The sequence below is a fragment of the Amblyomma maculatum genome, chromosome 1 (assembly GCF_055883805.1).
Source record: "Amblyomma maculatum isolate TAMU_Amacu chromosome 1, ASM5588380v1, whole genome shotgun sequence".
NCBI lineage: Eukaryota > Metazoa > Arthropoda > Arachnida > Ixodida > Ixodidae > Amblyomma > Amblyomma maculatum.
Window position 1 is genome coordinate 307,930,605 of NC_139344.1, and position 19,897 is coordinate 307,950,501.

A 19,897-nucleotide genomic window follows, 5' to 3' on the forward strand; every position below is an offset into this window, starting at 1 on the left:
TCTTGCATTTCTTTTGCTTTGGAACTACCTTAGTAGCAACTTCTTGTATTATAACACGAACATCAGTCCACATCTCTTCAGGCTCTCTGTCTTCTAGATCTAATTCTTGAAATCGATTGCTCACTTCCACGGCATATTCTGATGGAATTTGATCCAAATAATACCTGAAAAGCCTTCTAGTTTTCTGCGTTTTCCTCAATCTAAGCTTAACTTTGGCAACATGAAGCTGCAGATCGGTGCCACAATCGGCCCCAAGCCTTGTTTTTACTGCTTGTATAGCGCTTCTCCATATCTGCCGGCAAAGAATATAATCGATCTGGTTCCTGTACAGACCTTCCGATGAAGTCCATGTGTACAGGCGCCTCTTGTGCTATTGAAAATGTGTATTCGCTTTGATAAGGTTGTTTGCTTGACAAAACTCTACTAGCCTCTGCCTAGCTTCATTTGGCTCACCAAGACCGAACGTGCCTGTAATTCCGAATATTTCTTCGTATCCGACTTTAGCATTCCAATCTCCTATGAGAAAAACGACGTGTGATGATGAAGTGCGGTCTAAAAAGCATTGCAGGTCCGCATAAATACTCTCAACGTCAGCTTCTTCAGCAGTAGTGGTTGGTGCATAGACTTGGATAACTGTTATGTTGAAAGGGTGACCTTGGATCCGAAGTGAAATCATTCGGTCGTTTTTGGGGTTATACCCTAGCACTGTTTTGCCCATTCTTCTCTTTACTGTGAGAGCGACCCCATTCCTTCTCTTGGATTCGGGTTCACAATAAAAGACATAATGGTCGCCGGAGTTAAATTCTCCCATTCCGGTCCACTTGAGCTCACTGATACCCAAGGTATCCATGTTCAATCTTTCCATTTCTCTCTTGACGACATTCAGTTTACCTTGCGTCATAGATCTTACATTCCATGTTGCTATGTGATATATCTCCTTGCAACATCGGACTTTCCGGTCGCTTCCCGACACATTCACAACTGAGCGTCCTTTTGGCTTTAGCCCAGCTGCTTCATTCGTCCTGGAGCTACTAGGAATCGCCTTTTGTTCATCCCGAGTAACATGTGGGACGCCTTCCAACCTGGGGGGCTCATCTTCCGGCACAATATCATTAATGCTATTGTGACTAGCCATAGGGTTTTCTTGGCAGGAAATACTGGAGTGGGTTGCCATTACCTTCTCCAGTGAATCACATTTTGTCAGAACTCTCTGCCCTGACCTGTCTATCTTGGGTGGCCCTACACAGCAGAGCTCATGACTTCATCGAGTTTCGCAAACACCTCCGCCATGACAAGGCAGTGATCCATTTCACTTCACTTCACTTTATTTCCTTAAAGGCCTCTCTTGGAGGCATTACATAAGGGGTGGGTTTACAAGCATGAGAAAATACAAGCACAGGTCATTGTGTTTGAAAATAAATTTTTAAGGCATCAATAAATGAAGATTGGCATGAGAGGGCGGTGACTTCGTGGGGAAGGGCATTCCAGTCCACAACTGCTCGGGGAAAAAAAGATCCTGAAAACGTTTTGGTGCGAGCAACAGGCCGAGTTATCTGAAATGGATGCGAAGCGCGATGAGGTATGTGGGTGCGATGCACAATGTAAGGTGCCTGATTTAGTGAACTGTTTAGAATTTTGTGCAGTAAACAAAGACTGGCAATGCGGCGACGGAGTAAAAGGTTATCAAGACTGGAATTTTCCTTTAGAGATGAAACGCTGATGGAATAAGAGTATGCGTGATGCACGAAACGGATGGCGCGGTTTTGAACTGATTCGATCGCATTTGTTAAGTATATTTCAGATGGGTTCCATATTGGACTGGCGTACTCAAGCTTTGATCTGACCAGTGTTTTATATGCGAAAAGTTTTACTTGTTGGGGCGCATGACGTAGGTGACGTTTTTTGAAGCCTAAAGATCTGTTTGCAGATGATATGATGTTAGTTATGTGTGTACACCAAGAAAGGTCGCTGCAAAGTGTGATTCCAAGGTACTTATATGATTCCACGCGTTCTATGGAAGAGTTAGCAACTTCATATGAAAAAATAAGGGGGTTATGCTGACGAGTAAAAGAGATGAGTTTGCACTTCTTGGCGTTTAATGTCATTAACCAGCGGTTGCACCATTCTTGCACTTGGGTTAGGTCATGCTGTAGTGCTACTTGATCAGATACGTTAGTAATTTTCCGATAGATTACGCAGTCGTCGGCGAAGATTCTTATCTGACAGTGTACATGAAGAGGTAGGTCATTTATATATATTAAAACAGGAGAGGGGCGAGTACAGATCCCTGTGGGACGCCAGATGTTACAGGGATTGTGTTTGAGCTTTTGTTATTAACATAGACGAACTGTGAGCGGTTAGCAAGAAACTCTTTAATCCAATTTAGAATATTGGGATGCAAATTTAGAGCGGAGAGTTTCATTAGTAAGCGTTTGTGAGGCACCTTATCAAAGGCCTTTGCAAAGTCTAAGAAAATTGAATCAGTTTGCTGGTTACGATCAAGGTTAGTGTTCAGATCGAAAGTAAAGATTGCTAGTTGTGTTTCGCACGAGAAACCCTTACGGAAACCATGTTGCGCAGGATGAAAGGAGTTGTGTGAATCTAGAAAGTTTATGATATGGGAGTAGATGACTTGTTCCATGAGTTTGCATGGCACGCTAGTTAGAGAGATGGGACGGTAGTTTAATGGAGATTCTCTTGTACCTGATTTGTGGACCGGGATGACCTTCCCCATCTTCCAGTCGTTCGGTAGCGTTCCTGTTGAAAGAGACTGTGAGAATAAAAGAGACAGATATACGGAAGATATGTCTTTAGTATTTTTTAAAACTTTGGAATTGATATCATCGACGCCAGCAGATGATGAGAGCTTAATTTTGTTAATGAGGATTGAGATGCCATGCGCACTGATGGTAACAGGTGACATTGCTGGAAGCACTGATGGAAGTAGGCTGGGCATTGATGAGTCAGTTTCTGTCGTGAAAACAGCAGCGAAAGAGCAATTGAACTCGTCGGCACAGTCGGCGTCACTAATCTCTTCATCTGCTGGGTTAGGGGATGACAACGCTAACACTATTTAAAATTTTTCAATGTAATCATTTCCTCCCTTTACTGAATGTATGTTACCTTTAGGTTGCGTTCAGACACCTTTCGGTAACAATCGCCGTTTAACCCGCTGAGAGGCAACAAATGACGAGAAAGAAGTTGCGGGACCCTACCGTTGAGGAGATGGAATTACGCGACGGGGAAAAGGAGAGGGGGAGGAGGACTCGTGCCACTGGGAAACGGACGATGGTGATTGAAACTGTACGCCGGGCTGAATACTTGTGCGTGGGCCCCTGTGGTCAGCAAACGGGGTCCCAAAAAGTCTTCCATACAGGGGCTAGAGGTGTAACTTAGAGATTAGCGCCTAATACTCACGCTGGACGCGTATTGAGAAAGAATGAATCTAGTGGCTCGGTTCTGCATCGAAACAAGCTCGTATGTAATGTTTGGTTTGCTTTAACATTTCAAAGTGACTCAAGCTGTTAGAGATGTCGTATTGGAGCGGTCTGCCAATATAGGTCACTTGGGGTTCTTTCCCGTACTCCGGCATCACGCAGTGCAGGAGTGAATCTATTTTCGCCACCATAAATATGTTCCCGCAGCGGCCGGGTTCATCCCCGCTTCTTTCGGTCCAGCGGTCAACGCGTTAACACTAGCCGCCACGCGGCGCGCGTAGGTAAGAAAAATATATGAGATGAGGCGATTAGCATTATCAGGCTTGTCAAGCACAAGGCTTTATTCTTGAACACACTGCTGAAGTTCGGCCGACGCTTCTGTGGAGGCGAACTGGAAGAGTGGATTAGTGTCGCCTTCGTCTCTTGTGCACACTGCTTTTCGGTGACCACTACTGCAGTAAACGACTTTTTGACAGTTTCTGCAATTGTTGGTGATATACTTAGTCGGGTAGCCTGGGTAACATTCCACTTGCACTGCACCTGAAGACGCCTTTTACGTTAGTACCATGGTGGCTAGTACACGACGCATGAGCAGAAAACGACGAATCGAGTCTATGCTTTGGACGCCTACAGCCCGAGTTCCAGAGATTGACAATGCCGAGCCATGACGCCTACACCAGTAGTCAGACAAACCAATACAGTATCCTCGTGCGTCCAGCTCAAACCTCAGTCGCTGTCATCATTCCTTGGCGACAGATTGAAGACTGTGGTACAATGGTTGTAAAGGTTCGACCATGCGGGAGATATAGATGGTCGACGAGCGGACACTAAGCAATATTTAACGTGATCAGCTGGACTCTGCAAAAACATAATTTGAGACCCTGGTTCACTAATTGGCAACCTTAAGAACGCGAGTTGTTCGCCCCATTCAGCCACAGCGAGAGAAAATGCCATCCCCCTTCCCTTCAGTATATAGCATAAAGTGCACGTAAGCATAAAGGCGAGAACACTTGTTTGTCGCCTTCATACGCGACCCCCCCCCTTGCCGGGTGGCGCAGCGCGCGGTTAGTGCGCTCGACTACTGTGCCCAAGTATGCTGGTTCTAATCCCGGCCTCGGCGGCCGCTTTTCCGTGGTAGCGAAAAGCCAGGCGCCCCTTTGTTGTGCGATATCAGTGCATGTTAAAGAACTCCAGGTGGTGAAAAATTTCCGGAACCTATCACTACGGTGTCTCTTACAGCCTGAGTAGCTTTGGGAAGTTAAACCCCATAATCCAAACAACCATCCCAGGTAGCACATGCGACCGGCCCGACATTGGAAATTTATTGGCGATGTCTGGTCCACCAGTGGCCCGGCGTTGCCAATGCGCTACCAATAATGGTACAGTCATGCGATAACATTGACCCCTTTTGGACCAGTGAATTACATGTTACCCCTATGATTGACATTCATGGGCTATCAACGGGCAATAATGACCTTGCGTATAGAATTGCTTGCCAACATTGTATATACACTGATATATGATGACCAATATTACCCAGCCATCGGCAATGTCTTACCTATAATTCGCGAATCATGGCATACATTGGTAAATATTTTCCTGCCAGTACATATGGCTTGTCGACGTTGAATATAGCTTGGTATTCATTGGTCAATATCATCCCGTCGGTCTTAGTGGCTTGCCAATATTGTAGGCATCTTCAGTTCCAGTGGCTGATATCGCCCAACGAGCGGTGGCCACTTGCCAACATTGAACATGTCATGGCATCTATTGGTAAATATTGTCCAGCCAGTATTGGCGACTTGTTAACATCGAATATATCTTGGCATACATTGATCAATATCCCCCTGCCAATCGTGATGGCTTCCCGACATTGTGTATATCTGCGGATAAAATGGTCGATGATGGCATACAGTGCTAAATATTGTCCTGCTAGTATAGCTGGCTTGTCGACATTTATTATATCTTGGCATATATTGGTTAATGTTATCCCACCGGTCTTAGTGGCTTCCCAAGAATGTATGCTTGTTAGTTCCAGTGGGCAATATTGCCCTATAAGCTGTGGCGACAGGCCAGCATTGCAGCTATCATGGCATACATTTGTGAATATTGCAATGCCAGTATTGATTGCCTGTCAGCATCGAATTTATCCTGACATACATTGGTCAACATCCTCCCGCCAGTCATCTTGGCTTCCCATCATTGTATATCTGCAATTAAAGTGGTCGTTGTTGCCTGACGAAGTGTAATGGCCTGCCAGAGTACCATGGATCTCTATAGGTTAATCAATATTTTTTGCCATCATTGATGGCCTGTGAACTTGAAATATTTACTGCCATGCAATGGTCAATATTTTACTGCTAGTTGAGATGGCTTCCCAATATTGTATCCATCATGGTTTATAGTGGTCAATATTTTATGGGTAGCTGAGATGGCTTGCCAACATGTCACGCATCATTGTATGTATTAATTGATATGATCCTGTTGGTATAGCTGTCTTGTTTACATTGGATACATTTTGGCACACAGGGGTTCATGTGGCCGCGCCAGTTTCGGGGACTTTACAACAATGAATATGACTGGGTTATAGTGGTCGATATTGTCCACTGAGTTTTGCCGGCTGGAAAAACATTGCACATAACATGATGTGTTGGCCGGAATTGGCTTGCAGATATTAAAGATCAATTCTCAAACTGCGCTGATATATTTTTACCGTCCCGAACAATACTGTCTTGTCCTTCGCGATGGCTTTCAAGTATGTTTTATACATCGTCAACAATATAGTAACAGTAGTGGAGAACATTTATTTAAGAAAAAATGCTTAGGCGGTAAGGGCACGGTTGGTATAGGGTCCTCCTCCATTGCTCCAGTGGCTTAACCCCTGCCGGCATAAGGTTTCAGTTTCTTGACAACCCATGCCATGAGATAAAGGCAGAGATTCTTTAGCCAAAACATTTAGAAAGCCTCGAAATGAATGATTGGGTGGCACTATACGCAAATAAGCAGGGCATGCTTCGTGCAATGTTGCCGTCGAGACGGACGCGTGGCTTAGGCCGTCTACGAAGCGCTTAGAAATGCCCGGCTGTGTCGCTGTTCTCTACTGTGAAGAAGTTTAGTACAGAGGTGGAACGCGCAGCAGTTACAGGCCCTACCATTCCTTCTATACGTCTTCAGCGTGATGCTCGAGGGCACTCATACGTCAAAATTTTAAGGATACTTCGTCGCCCTCCTCGATAAAATCGCAACAAAACAGACGCGTAATTTTCTTAAGCTGACAACTCTCGCTGCCTATGTATAGAAACACAATACGGCGCAGTATACAAGCATATACACTTCTGCAATTTGCATTACACCAGTAAGACGTAGCACCTTCGAAACCATATATAATATAGGTGGTTAGCCCGGCTTAATTTGCTGCGATGAGGTCTTACATCCATATCCTGAAAACGTTTGTCCATAACTGCAAATAGACACATAAATACTTTATTAATGCACTATTTCATTTGCGTGGTGAAAGAAAAGATCAAATTCTGGAAAACAGAGGTCGAAGAGATTGGGCTAGTGAAGGCACCGTTTCGTCATGTACGCTAGCTGACTCTCAACGAGGCGCCAGCACTGAGTGTATTCCGCCGTAGGTGGTCTTGTAAACACAGAAGACGGGCTAGCTGCAGCATATTTTGTGTTGTAATTTACATCAGTCATAAACTTGCACTTGATTCCTATACGCCGGCGTGCTCTGCTTTGAGTGCTTCAGCAAGGGACGAATGATGAACAAATACTTTAAGCTGTTGATGCAGCATAGCGCATAGTCAAAAGGTAGATTCCCCCCACATAAAAAATAAAAGCATTATTTTTCATACGTTCTCTACCTTCGCCTAATAGGGAAAAAAATCTAGCTTTCTCAGATGTTCGGGAATGAAGTGTAATTAAATTCAATAGCATTGCACGCTGCCCAACTTTTTACTACAAGTTGTGCACTTGCTGTGGCAGCTGTTAACTAGTTCGAACTTTAACATTTCCTGGTAAATACTTAAAAGAGAAAATATTGATGATGCTCGAAGCCCAAAATTGGAGACTGGAAATAATTAAGGGTCAATGAATATTTTTGTTTTACAGAAACAAAAAAAAACACAAATGCGTGCTCACCACCAAAATATTTGTCATCAAATTATTGTTGCCTGGTCATGCTGCTCTTCAAAAAAATTATTTTTGCCCGAAAGCTGTATAAATGCGTGAATAACTCTCATGACCTGCCTTCGAATATTATTGCAAAGTCGGCTCAACGTCACGCGTTTAAATGGTTGTTCCATTGCAGTTTTCTGGGAAAATTCTCCATGCTTTTTAGGACTATTATCAAAACACATTGCAACCAGACCGAGGGTATTTTAATCTAGAAATTACGTTCGTTCGCTCTAACAGTTTAGAAAAAACGAACCGTCTTTGCCAAAGGTAGCCAGGCTGCAGGGTTTCCTTCTCAACTCTGTTTGGAGCCCTTGATCTATATCAAAAGGCAAAAAATGGTCTTTACAGATAAGATTGTTGGGCTTTTTTTCCGAACAGGTGAATAATAATTTGTCATGTCCTGTAAAACGCTTAACTAAACGGCTAAGTAGCAAATCTGGCAGCCTGGTTGCTTTTGGCAAAGACGGTACGTTCTTTCTAGCAGTGTTAGAGAGGCGGCTGTTTGCGACGCAGCGGCGCCAGCCTTCTCCGTGAGAACATACGCATTCTTCATTCCCACGCCTGAGCAGCGTCCATTGAACCCCACGTAATTCGCTCTTGCGGTGTCATATGAAATCATTCGGTCAGCGCTGCCGCGCTCGCAAGACTGGGGCCGGCGCACTCTTTCTCTTCGTTCTTCCCTCTCTCTCTAGCAGCGCAGGTGCGCGCCTCGCGGCTTGTCTGCTGCAGCTGCGTTTTGCAGTCGGAGAATAAACAGTAGAACCACGACATGCCTCGTCCCGTCTCGCGGAACAGTCTGCAGCTCAGCGTGAGTACCACTGACCCTTTATTTTGAGATATATGTTCGTAAAGGAGTAGGTTTTTGGGAGCCTTTGTTGCTTTATTTGCCACCCATGTTGCTACACTTCCCTGCAGGAGAAAAGACTCGGGATCACTAGGACGAACCTTTGCGTACCAATTTTCTCTTGGGCTGCTTCGTTTGAGCTGCATGCAAGGCTGTGCTGGACAACCGGTAAGATATTGTGAGCCTTCTGTGTACCTTCTTTCATTCGTACATGGCATGATCGTCTTCTTTCATTTGTACATACCATCATCATCGTCCCGCGGCGCCGGCTCCGGCGCGCGCCTGGGTTCGTGATCGGATTAAAACGCTAAACCAAGGCTTCGCTGTCCTTGCCGTCACGACCTCGCCGTCTCGACCTAGCCTTCTTTTACAAGTGGTGGAGGTGAAATTTGATCCCTTTGCTGCCTTGGGCCCTGCCTCTCGCTGGAGCTACGTTCCGGTCGCCGTTTGGCAACTGCCACCATCGCTATGTCTACCGACAGTACCCACGAACAGGCCGGACCCTCTACCTCGGCTGCACCACCCCCTCCGACTGAGCCCACACGACAGCGCGACCCGCCGCTGTTCGCTGGTCGTCGCGATGAAGACGTCGATGACTGACTTGACACCTATGAACGCTGCAGTGCCTACAACCGGTGGGACGATGCTGTGAAATTTCTCAACGTCTCTTTCTACCTTATTGAGGTCGCCAGGAATTGGTTCATCAACCGCGAGCCCCACACAACTAACTGGCCCACCTTCAAACAGCAGTTCCGACAGTACTTCGCCGACCCGGCAGTTCGGACTGAGATCGCGAAGACCAAGCTCGCTTCACGCCTTCAAGGTCCTGATGAGTCATATGCGTCTTACATAGAGGCCATACTTGCACTCTGCTGGCGTGTTAGTCCCACCATGGCGGAACCTGTACGAATTCACCATGTCTTGAAAGGAATCAATTCTATGGCGTATAACATCCTAGTTGCTCAGAATTCTTCAACTATTGATTCCATTATTACGACCTGTCAACGCATCGACCAGCTGCAGTCCTCACGATTGCAGCCCGCCAACGCTACTGGCCCGACCTATGCTGATCTCGATCTGCGGGCACTTATTCGAGCCCTCATCCGCGAAGAGCTCCAGGCCCTCAAGCCTGTCTGTCGACACGGGTGCGATCACTTTTCCGCAACATCTAATGAAACCGGTCTCCGCAGCATCATCAAAGAAGAGCTGGCAACAATCACCCAACCTATGGCATCTGACCCTCTGGCACCCCGCCCAATACCGACTTACGCGCACGTCGCAGCATCCCCTCCTCCTTTGATTCCCCCGCCCCGACCGGCACCAACCTACAATCAAGTCAATGCAATAGCGACGGCTCAACCTGCACCACCCTATTACGCACCTTGGCGCCCCTCCCGACCAGTTTGCTGTTACTGTGGCATTACAGGACATATATCCCGCTTCTGTCGTCGCCGCCTCCAGAACGAACGCCGTGGTTACGATACCTTCGAAAATGACATGCCTTCAACGTCATATTATCAACGCCGGCTTATTCCAAGCCCACCTCGAAGATCATCCCCGCCTCCAGAATCCTCGTCTGAGCCTCGTGGAACCCATGCGTCCCGACGCCGGTCCCTATCCTCATACCGCCGCTCAGTTTCCCCTCTCTGACCCGCAACAACTCTCCCTGTCCGCCATCCGGAAAACTAAGCGTTGCAGTTTCCGGAGGTCAAACTGCACTCTGCGAACTTACCAAAAGTCCTCCAGATCGCCCGTATAATGTGATTTCTGTTTTCGCTGAAGGATTACCGGTCGAAGCATTGATTGATACAGGAGCTGCAATTTCTGTCATTCACGCTGATTTGTGCTACCGTTTGAGAAAAGTGAGACACCATATGATGGGCCTGAACTCCGTGGAGCCAATGACGTCCCTTTTCGCCCTTTAGCAAAGTGCACCGTACGAGTAGTTATTGACGGCGTCCGCCATCATGTGCAGTTTGCTGTGCTCTCTCCATGTGCGCATCTGATAATTTTTGGATGGGATTTTTTTTCAACCGCTTCGGCGTTAATTTCTTGTGGCGACCGCGTTATCCATACGACAGACAGCGATTTTTCATCTCAAGTTTCTGAACGACATCATCCCCTCGTTGCCGCCGCTGATACTGTTTTGCCTCCTCAGTGCGAAAAACTGCTTACCGTTGTTTGTGACCACATCACTGACGGGGACGTACTCATCGCACCATCTTATCGTCATTTTGCACGCGGTATCGCCTTCCCGTCTAGTCTTGTGAGGTTCTGCAACGGCTCAGCGACAGTAGTGGCCACTAACACTTCACGTGAATCCATCGTGCTCCCAAAAGGAACTTCTCTCCCCTGTATGGTGAATGTTCAACCTTTGTCCTTGATGGTGCTCACCGCCCTTCTACCTCAGCACCGCGTTTCGCCAGACGTCTCTCTTTCTGTTCTCACAAAGACTATTAATCCTAACCTCACGCCGAACCAACGCCAAGAACTGCTGACATTGCTTCGACACCACCAAGCCATTTTTGATGCCACTTCCCCACCACTGGGACGGACTAGTGTTGCGCACCATCGCGTAATTACTGAAGGTAACTCTATCGTTCGCCGACGGCCTTATCGGGTTTCCCTCTCTGAACGAAATGTAATTGAAGAAAATGTAAATGACATGCTCCATCGCAATATTATTCGTCCCTCGACAAGCCCATGGTCCTCCCCAGTAGTGTTAGTTAAAAAAAAAGGACGGCTCGGTACGCTTTTGTGTTGATTACCGCGCACTCAACCAAATTACCCGCAAAGATGTATACCCAATGCCAAGAATTGATGACGCCCTTGACTCTCTCCAAGGCGCCGAATATTTCTCGACTTTGGACCTCCGCTCAGGTTATTGGCAAATACATATGCACGATCGAGGACGATAATGAAAAAACCGCTTTCGCAACTCCCGATGGCCTTTACGAATTTAATGTTATGCCTTTCGGACTTTGTAACGCACCAGCGACATTTGAAAGAATGATCGATACTGTGCTTCGTGGCCTAAAATGGAGAACCTGTTTATGTTACTTGGATGACATTGTCATCTTTTCGTCAACTTTTAACGACCATCTCACGCGCCTGAATGAGGTCCTCACGTGTTTCGCTTCAGCGGGCCTTCAGCTCAACACCAAGAAGTGCCACTTTGCACAGAAGGAAATTAAAATATTGGAGCATCTAGTCAGCCATGACGGCATTCGTCCAGACCCTGAAAAAATCATCGCGGTCTTGAACTTTGCTCGTCCACAACAGATTACAGAATTGCGCAGTTTTCTCGGCCTGGCGTCTTATTTCCGGCGTTTTATAAGGCATTTTTCAAGTATTGCTGCTCCACTTCATGAACTACTTAAAGCACGTAGCCCTTTCGTGTGGACCGAACAGTGCGAAGCCGCTTTTAATAACCTGAAGCACGCCCTCACATCAGACCCTGTTCTTGGCCACTTCAGTGACAGCGCTCCAACCATCCTGCACACTGATGCCAGTGGTCTCGGTCTTGGCGCTCCTCGGGTGCTCCTAAGTGACCGCGGGATGGCCTTCTTATCGACAGTCGTTGCCGAAGTTCTTTACGCGTCATCCACCCTTCATAAGACAACCTCAAGCTACCATCCCCAGACTAACGGGTTGACTGAGCGATTTCCCCGCACATTATCGGATATGATCTCCATGTACATCACACCGGATCATCGAAATTGGGACACTATTCTACCATTCGTCACTTTCGCCTATAACACAGCAGTACAGTGGACTACCGGTTATTCTCCATTTTTCCTCGTTTATGGCCGTCCTCCCACTACAATTCTCGACGCTTCCTTCTTCTCTACGCCGGACACTCCACATCAGTGCCTACCCAGTCCTTATCTCGTGTGGCCAGATGCCGTCATCTTGCCCGCCTCCACACAGCAGCGTGCCAGGAAGACTGCAAGAGTCGCTACGATTCTACGCATCGCGTGGTCTCTTATCGTCCCGGGGACGAAGTACTGCTTTATACACCACTGCGCACCCCTGGCCTTAGTGACAAATTCCACCACCGCTACCTTGGTCCCTACGAGATCATCAGCCAAACTTCTCCAGTTAACTACAAAGTCACGCCTGTTGATCCCCCAGCCGATCGACGCCACCGTGGAACTGAAATTGTTCATGTTTCTCGCTTGAAACCTTTGTGCGCCGCGGTACATCGGTTAGTTAGGAGCGGCCAGGCTGACTGCTTCCGACCCCCCGGGCAGATTGTGCGAGCCTTCTGTGGACCTTCTTTCATTTGTACATGCCATGATCTTCTTCTTTCATTTGTACGTACCATCATCATCGTCCCGCGGCGCCTGCTCCGGCGCGCGCCTGGGTTCGTGATCGGATTAAAATGCTAGACAAGGCTTCGCTGTCCTTGCCGTCACGACCTCGCCGTCTCGACCTAGCCTTCTTTTACAATATCCATTTTTATACAGTGCGGCATATTAACTGGAAATTAATCATCTTGTCAGTCATTGGCACCTGATAAGATTTACAGAATGTGCTTATCTGCTGTTTATGTAAGAGTAAGAAAAGCTTTTGCTTTAACTGTATTGCACCAAATAGAAAATATGCATTTTTCATGAATTCCGATTTCAGCACACTGACTTGGATAAACTAATTTTGTAGCAGTGGCAAATTTTACTGCTCATGAACAGTTTGGCCAAGCTGTACTAAAGAAAAAACAATACTGCATGCTATTGTCTCTTATTTTTGTTTTTGCTTGCAGATGTTTGTACAAAAGGAAGATGGTAATGCAAGCTGCTCGAGCATACATCTGCAAGGGCTGCTGAAAGCTGCTGTCCTTATAATGGAGAGCAAAAGGCGCATGTTAGAGATACTGGCTCGGCAGACACCTGAAACTGCCTTTAATGCGGCGTCTTTCTACAACCTGGTATCTGCCGACACCTTGTCAATGAACAGAACCAGAGGTGAAGTCCTGGAAGTCTGAAAGAATTCTGCCTACAGTTTTTTTTTTCACTATGTACCACATGCGCACCTAATAAATATCCATGAAACGAACAATTCTGGCTTTTTTGTGTGAATGCATGTATACTTTCAGGACGCTGTATATATATTATTAGTGGCATGTAAATACCTGCACAAAACCAAACTCAGCCCTGTGTTTGGCGCATGAAGGCCTTAGCTACCTCTGAGCCGTAACACCCATCAAATCAAAAAATAGTCACAAAAAACAACGTTAAACAATAATGGGAATGTCTGGCTGCCAATTATGCAAAGCCAGTGGACAAGCTTGGGTTGGCGATGTTGGGCAGCCGATGAGCCTAGGTGGATAGCAGTTAATAAAAGCCTGCCAGTAAGCTTGGTCGTAAGTATTGAATAGCCAGTAAGAGTGGCTGGATGTACGTTATATAGGAGCCAGTGGGTATGCTTGGGTGGAAGATATTGGGTAGCCGTTCAGTGAGGCTGCATGCCAATAAATAACCTAGTCTTCCATTGGTGGCCATTGTCGCAAAGCCAGTCTAGTAGATTGGATTAAACCTTGGCACGGGTAGCGCCCCAATGAAACACCATTATTGGTCCCAATATTGGGGCCGGTTTTGGGCTGATGGCGGTCCATTGACGGCGTGCTACTTGGGATTAGACGCGACCCTTCCGTCGCCGACTTGATAAAAGAAGCATAGAGCGTTCCTTGCATGGACAGAGTGCACAATAAGGCCACACATGAGCTCCGCCTAAGACACGACAGGCTCCTCTCGCGAATCCGCTTATTCCCTTCCTCACGTATCTCAAATTACCTTTAGCGTGAAGCCGTAAGCTAATTTGAAAGGTCACCCGACAACGGTGAAAGACGCACCTGCATTAGGTGGCGTGTCTGATGTGAGGAAGGTACAGGTCCCTCCGACCTGAATTCAAAGATCCTAATTGAAAGCGCTGTGAAATCGGTCATGTCACCAGTTAAGCGGTAACCGCATGAGGCGACAATCCTTCGTGATCCGCCGCGCGACGCCGCCGCCAACGGCTATCGTTGCTTCCAATGCACATCGCACGCAGCGACGGGACTAGACGTCAAATGCGCGTTTTCAGCGTTGCTTTGTTATCGCCGCCTCGTCGTTCCGTCAAGGAGAGTACAGTTACGCTATATCGCGTTTCTAACAATAAACAGCATTAAGAACGACAAAACACTGAATGAAAATTTGATGAAACACATCGCGTTAGAAAACAAGGGCCTGCATAGGCCAGACGGGTCGTTGCATCTACGACGGGGCACGGGAGAATAACAAATCGCTAGATAAAGGAGGAGGATCAAACTGCCTCCCCCCACTATATAGATTGCGGATGTCAGCCAGTGCTGAGAAGTATCAGGATTCTCGGCAGAAGTCGCGATCACGTGGCGAGAAAAATGTTTCAAGCTTTTTTGATTAGAAAAAGGGGGGAATGTGTATCAGTCATAGCTTTGTAGCTCTTCAGAAAAATGAAGTTCGCTTTCTGGAAACGTTTTTATGATGGTGTGCTTCGCAACACGTTTTTTGTGTCTGACGACCTGTGTTTGGTGGTACTGGGTATACTTTTTTATTTTACCTTGTTTTCGTTTTTTGTTTTTACGTTTTAGGCTTTGACTGCTTTTGCTTCGAATACTTGACACGGTTTTTGCTACGAGTGACTGATTCCTACTGCTACGTTTTTTTGTTAGTTATCTTTGTTTTTGTTATTTTAGCTTCTTTTTTGTTTTGTTTTCACGTTTTAGGTTTTAACTGCTATTGCTTCGTATACTTGACACTGCTGTTGCTACGATTGACTGAGTGATATTGCCAAGATTCATCATCATCAGCCTGACTATACCCACTGCAGTGCGAAGGCCTCCCCCATATTTCTCCAATAAACCCGGTTCTGTGCTAGCTGCATCCATTAGACCACTGCGAACGTCTTAACCTCATCCGCCCACCTAACTTTCTGCCACCCCTGCTACGCTTTCCTTTCCTTGGAATCCAGTTTGTTACACTAAGCAACCATCGGTTATCCTCTCTTCGCACAACATGTCCTGTCCATGCCCCTTTCTTCTTCTTGATTTTCACTAGAATGTCTGTACCTTGACTTATTTCTCTAACCCGATCTGCACGCTTCCTATCTCTTAATGTTACCCCTACCATTTTTCATTCCATAGCCCTCAGCGTTGTCCTTAGCTTAAGTAGAACCCTCTTGGTTAGCTCCACGTTTCAGCCCCATAGGTGATTACAGGTAAGATGCAACTGTTTTATACTTTCCTCTGGAGCGATACCGGTAAGCTGCTAGTCATAATCTGCGAGTGCTTGCCGAATGCGCTCCATCCCAATCTTATTCTTCTTGTCATTTCCTTTTCATGGTGCAGATCAGCGGTTACTACCTGTCCTAAGTAGATATATTCGCCTACGACTTCCAGTGCTTCGCTACGTAACTTAAGCTGCTGTTCCTTCCCGAGGCTGTTGAACATTACCTAAGTCTTCTGCATATTGATTTTCCAGCCCACCGTTCTACTTTTCCTGTGTGGGTCATCAATCATTATTTCCAGTTCATCCCCCGAGTTACCTAGCAAGGCAATGTCATTAGCAAATCACAGACTATTGAGGTATTCTCCATCTACCCTTATCCCTCACTACTCCCATTCCTGGTGTCTGAATACTTCCTCTAAGCAAGCAGTGAATAGTACCGGGGAGATCGTGTCTCCTTGCCTAACACCTTTCTTTATGGGAATCTTGTTACTTTCTTTATGCAGAACTATGGTTGCTGTGCAGCCACTATATATGTCTTGAAGACATAGCTCATAAAGAGACGGGGGGTGTTGTCCCCGTCTCTTTTTTGCGCTATGTCTTCAAGAAACTGCTACCAACTAGCCCAAACCAAACATCTGTTGCACTATATATATATATCTTCCAGCACTTTCACGCACGGCTCGTCTATCCCCTGATCTCGCAATGCCTGCATCACCGCTGAGGTTTCTACTGAGTCAGTTGCTTTTCCTAATGAATGAATGCTGTGTATAAGGGCTGGTTATATTCCGAGCATTTTTCTATTACCTGGTTGATGGTATGGATATGATCGATAGTAGAGTACCGTTTCCGAAAACCTGCTTGATATTTTGCTTGATTACAGTCTAAGGTTGTCCTGATTCTATTAGCGATTACCTCAGTAAATACCTTATACATAACAGACAGTAAGCTGATTGGTCTGCAATTTTTAAGGTCCTTAGCGTCCCCTTTCGTATGGATGGGGATAATGTTTGCATTCTTCCATGGTTCCGGTACCTTCGATGACACCAGGCACTGCGTATATAGGGTGGCCAGTTTTTCTAGCACCATATCCCCCCTGTCCTTCAAGAAATCTGTAGTTATCTGATCCTATCCATCTGATTTCCCCGTTTACATAGTTTCTAATGCTTCCCTTGACCTCGTCCTTCGCCACTGGTGGAATTTCTGACTGTTTTTCCCTACCGCCAATCTCATTACGCCTTGTCCCTTAGCGCATACCTCTGATATTTGCCTATGCCCAATTTCTTCTTTAGCGATTTAAGGCTTCTCCCCTTCTTTACAGCATGCTCAATGTTTTTCATGTTATACTTCCTTATATCGGCCACCTTCCGCCTATTGATCAGCTTTGATATCTCGGCCAATTCTATCTGGTCTGTTGGATTGGAAGCTTTTATACTCTGGCGTTTCTTAATTAAATCTTACCGCTATCCTCTCTAACTATTCTACCCCGTACTTCTACAGCGCACTCAGTAATAATATCTCTGAAGTTATCGTTCATTGCTTCTAGGGTAATGTCGCCACCCTTGGTTAGAATTGAATATCTATTTTGTAGCGAGATCCTGAACATTTATGCCCTCCCCCTCACCGCTAATTCATTTTTGGGTTTCTTTCTTACTACTCTGTTGACTTCCTTCTTCAGATTTAGGCTAATTCGGAACCTCACCATCCTGTGGTCACTACTTCGCACTTTCCCGATTGCCTCTACAGCTTACATAATGGCGGGGGTTGGACACTGTATGAAGTCAATTTCATTTTTAGTCTCCCCGTTAGGACTTTTCCATGTCCATTTCCGGTTCTTCCGTTTGCTGAAGAAGGTATTCATGATTCTTAACTTATTACGCTCTTCAAACTCAACTAGTAACTCACCCCTGCTTTTCCTAAAACCAATGCCATAGTCACCTACTGCCTGGTCTCCTGCCTGCTTTTCCCAACCTCGGAATTGAAGTCGCCCATTAGTACTGTATACTGCGTCTTTACTTTTCTCATTGCCGATTCTACATCTTCGTTGAAGCTTGCAAATGCGTGGTCATCATAACTACGTTTAGGTGCATAGGCCCGTACAACCTTCAGCTTATACCGCTTATTAAGTGTCACAGAATAGGCGGCATCCATTAATTTGCCCATGTTGCATTTATACACACGTGGAATTGTTGTTCTGTACCCCCATATGTTCACGGGACCTGTGTATGTGACCATCGGTCGGGCGCGCAGGAACGCGTACGTGCACGTTGCCTCGGAACAGTGTAGCTTTCCCTGGGTTAGCTACAACTCTCTCCATGCTCGAGCAGAAGAGTACGTGCTGCCTGTGTCGTACGTTCCCCATTCAAAGTCACCCCTACTACGCCCACAGTATAGAGCCTCCTTTGTATATCCGAATATTGTTTTTTCCCTGGCAATGTGACCCCCGGAAGAACCGAAGTTGAGGGCATACCTGACTGTTGTTTTTGTTGTGCGTTATGTTTTTCAAACCTAAGTTGGCGGCCATGCGGTGCTAAAGTGTAGTGTGTCTACGTGCGCCTTCCTCTGTGAGTGAACTACTTTGTGTGCTCTAAGTGTGTGTTTTGTTTCGGACTCCGACCCTGCGCACAAGGCATCGTCGACAAGGGTTTAAAAAGGAGCCGCCGAGGCCCCAGAGTCAGTAAGCCCAGTTCACTCCCGAAGACTGAAACTCGAGCTGCCGCGTGCTCTCGGGGGGTACCCGAGCGCCACCGCCAGCACCGCATCCTCAGACCGCAAGCTGCGCTGGAAGGACCGTCGCCTTCGAGTGCCGCCCGTCTGCGTCGTCCCAGTGATGGACTGCCGCCGCGTTCTCCGGTCAATTGTATGTTTGAAACTGCTCTGAACTTTCTTTCCCTTACTGTTACTTGAATTGTTACTTCCATCCCGGAAAAGCATGACCCTGTATACGTAATTCGAATTATTTAATTAGAATGTTTCTTCACTCATGTCGTTGCCTTTTAGAATGTTAATTGCTGCCCTCTAAATTGTTTGTGTACTCCTCGTCCTGAGCCTGTAAACGTCTTCTTATTGTTGTTGCAAGTCAACGCGTCCTCGTCTGATTCTCCATGTTTGCTTACCGACTATGCCGGGCATCGAACAACCCCCCCCCCCCCCCTTTTTTTGTCATGTCTCGTTGATAACCTCCGGTAATTACCGAGCGCGTGACAGTTAAAATGGCGTCCGCGAACAGGACGTTCGATGCAAAGGGAACGTGGCAAACGGAGAGACAGACGTGTTGATTCTTGAGGTGTGCCTCCGTAGACTGGGAGAGTGTGGTGCGCGAACAGGAGTTTTTGTGGCGAGCTTCTTTTTGAATTGTTGAAAGTGTTTCCGTAGATAGAAGCATGGATTTTGAAAAGTTGATCGCGATGGGTAGCCAGCTTGGCTTGAGTGGCACTGAGCTTAGGAAATGGGTAGAGGATAAGCAGCGTGAGGAGCGAGCGTTTGCTAGACAGGAAGCGGAGGAAGAGCGTTTGGCCGCCAAGGAAGCTGGCGAACGTCAGATTGAGATGATGCGCTTGAGAATACAGTGCCAGCAACTGGAGAAGGAGACCAGAAAAAAGGAAGGAAGCTGAGAAAAGGGTGAACTAAAGCTAAACGCAATTAAACGCTTTATCCCATTTGATGAAAAAAAAAAGGATGATTTAGACGCGTGCATAAGACGTTTTGAATGCCTTGCGAAAAGCCAGAAGTGGCCAGAGAGCCAGTGGTTGACGGTTCTGGCTACTTGTTTGAGTGGGGAAGCACTCAGCGTTTACGGGCGTTTGCTACCGGGGGATTCAGCCGACTACACCACAGTTAAAACGGCCCTTTTGAAGAGATTTCGTTTCACGGCGGACGGCTTCAGAGACAAATTCAATCCCAGAAAACCGGCAGATGGAGAACCCGCAGCTCAGATCTCAGCGCGTCTCAGCCACTATTCTGATCGCTGAATCGAGCTGTCTGATACGAAAACGGAATTCCTGCGAAAACGAATGACCTGCGAGACTCCTGATTAGGGAAAAGTTTCTCTATGGATGTCATTCCCACATGGTGCTGTACCTGAAGGAAAGAAAGGCGAATACACTGGAAGAGATGTTGGATTTAGCTGACCAGTTTTTAGAGGCTCAGGGAAGTCTAAATCTCGCTAAATCAAAGAAAGACAGCCAAGACGA

At 46.6% G+C, this 19,897-nt stretch overlaps 1 protein-coding gene and 1 long non-coding RNA gene across 2 annotated transcripts in view; both read left to right on the forward strand.

The window, feature by feature from the left end:
- The window catches only part of LOC146207022 (synaptic vesicular amine transporter-like), a 52,778-nt gene that overhangs the window by 13,507 nt on the left and 19,374 nt on the right, over window positions 1-19,897 (forward strand). The window lies entirely within an intron of this gene.
- Window positions 8,364-13,513, forward strand: LOC146207023 (uncharacterized). Its single transcript, XR_014703304.1, has 3 exons — window positions 8,364-8,427; window positions 8,535-8,631; window positions 13,226-13,513. It is a non-coding gene; the product is annotated as an uncharacterized LOC146207023 (long non-coding RNA).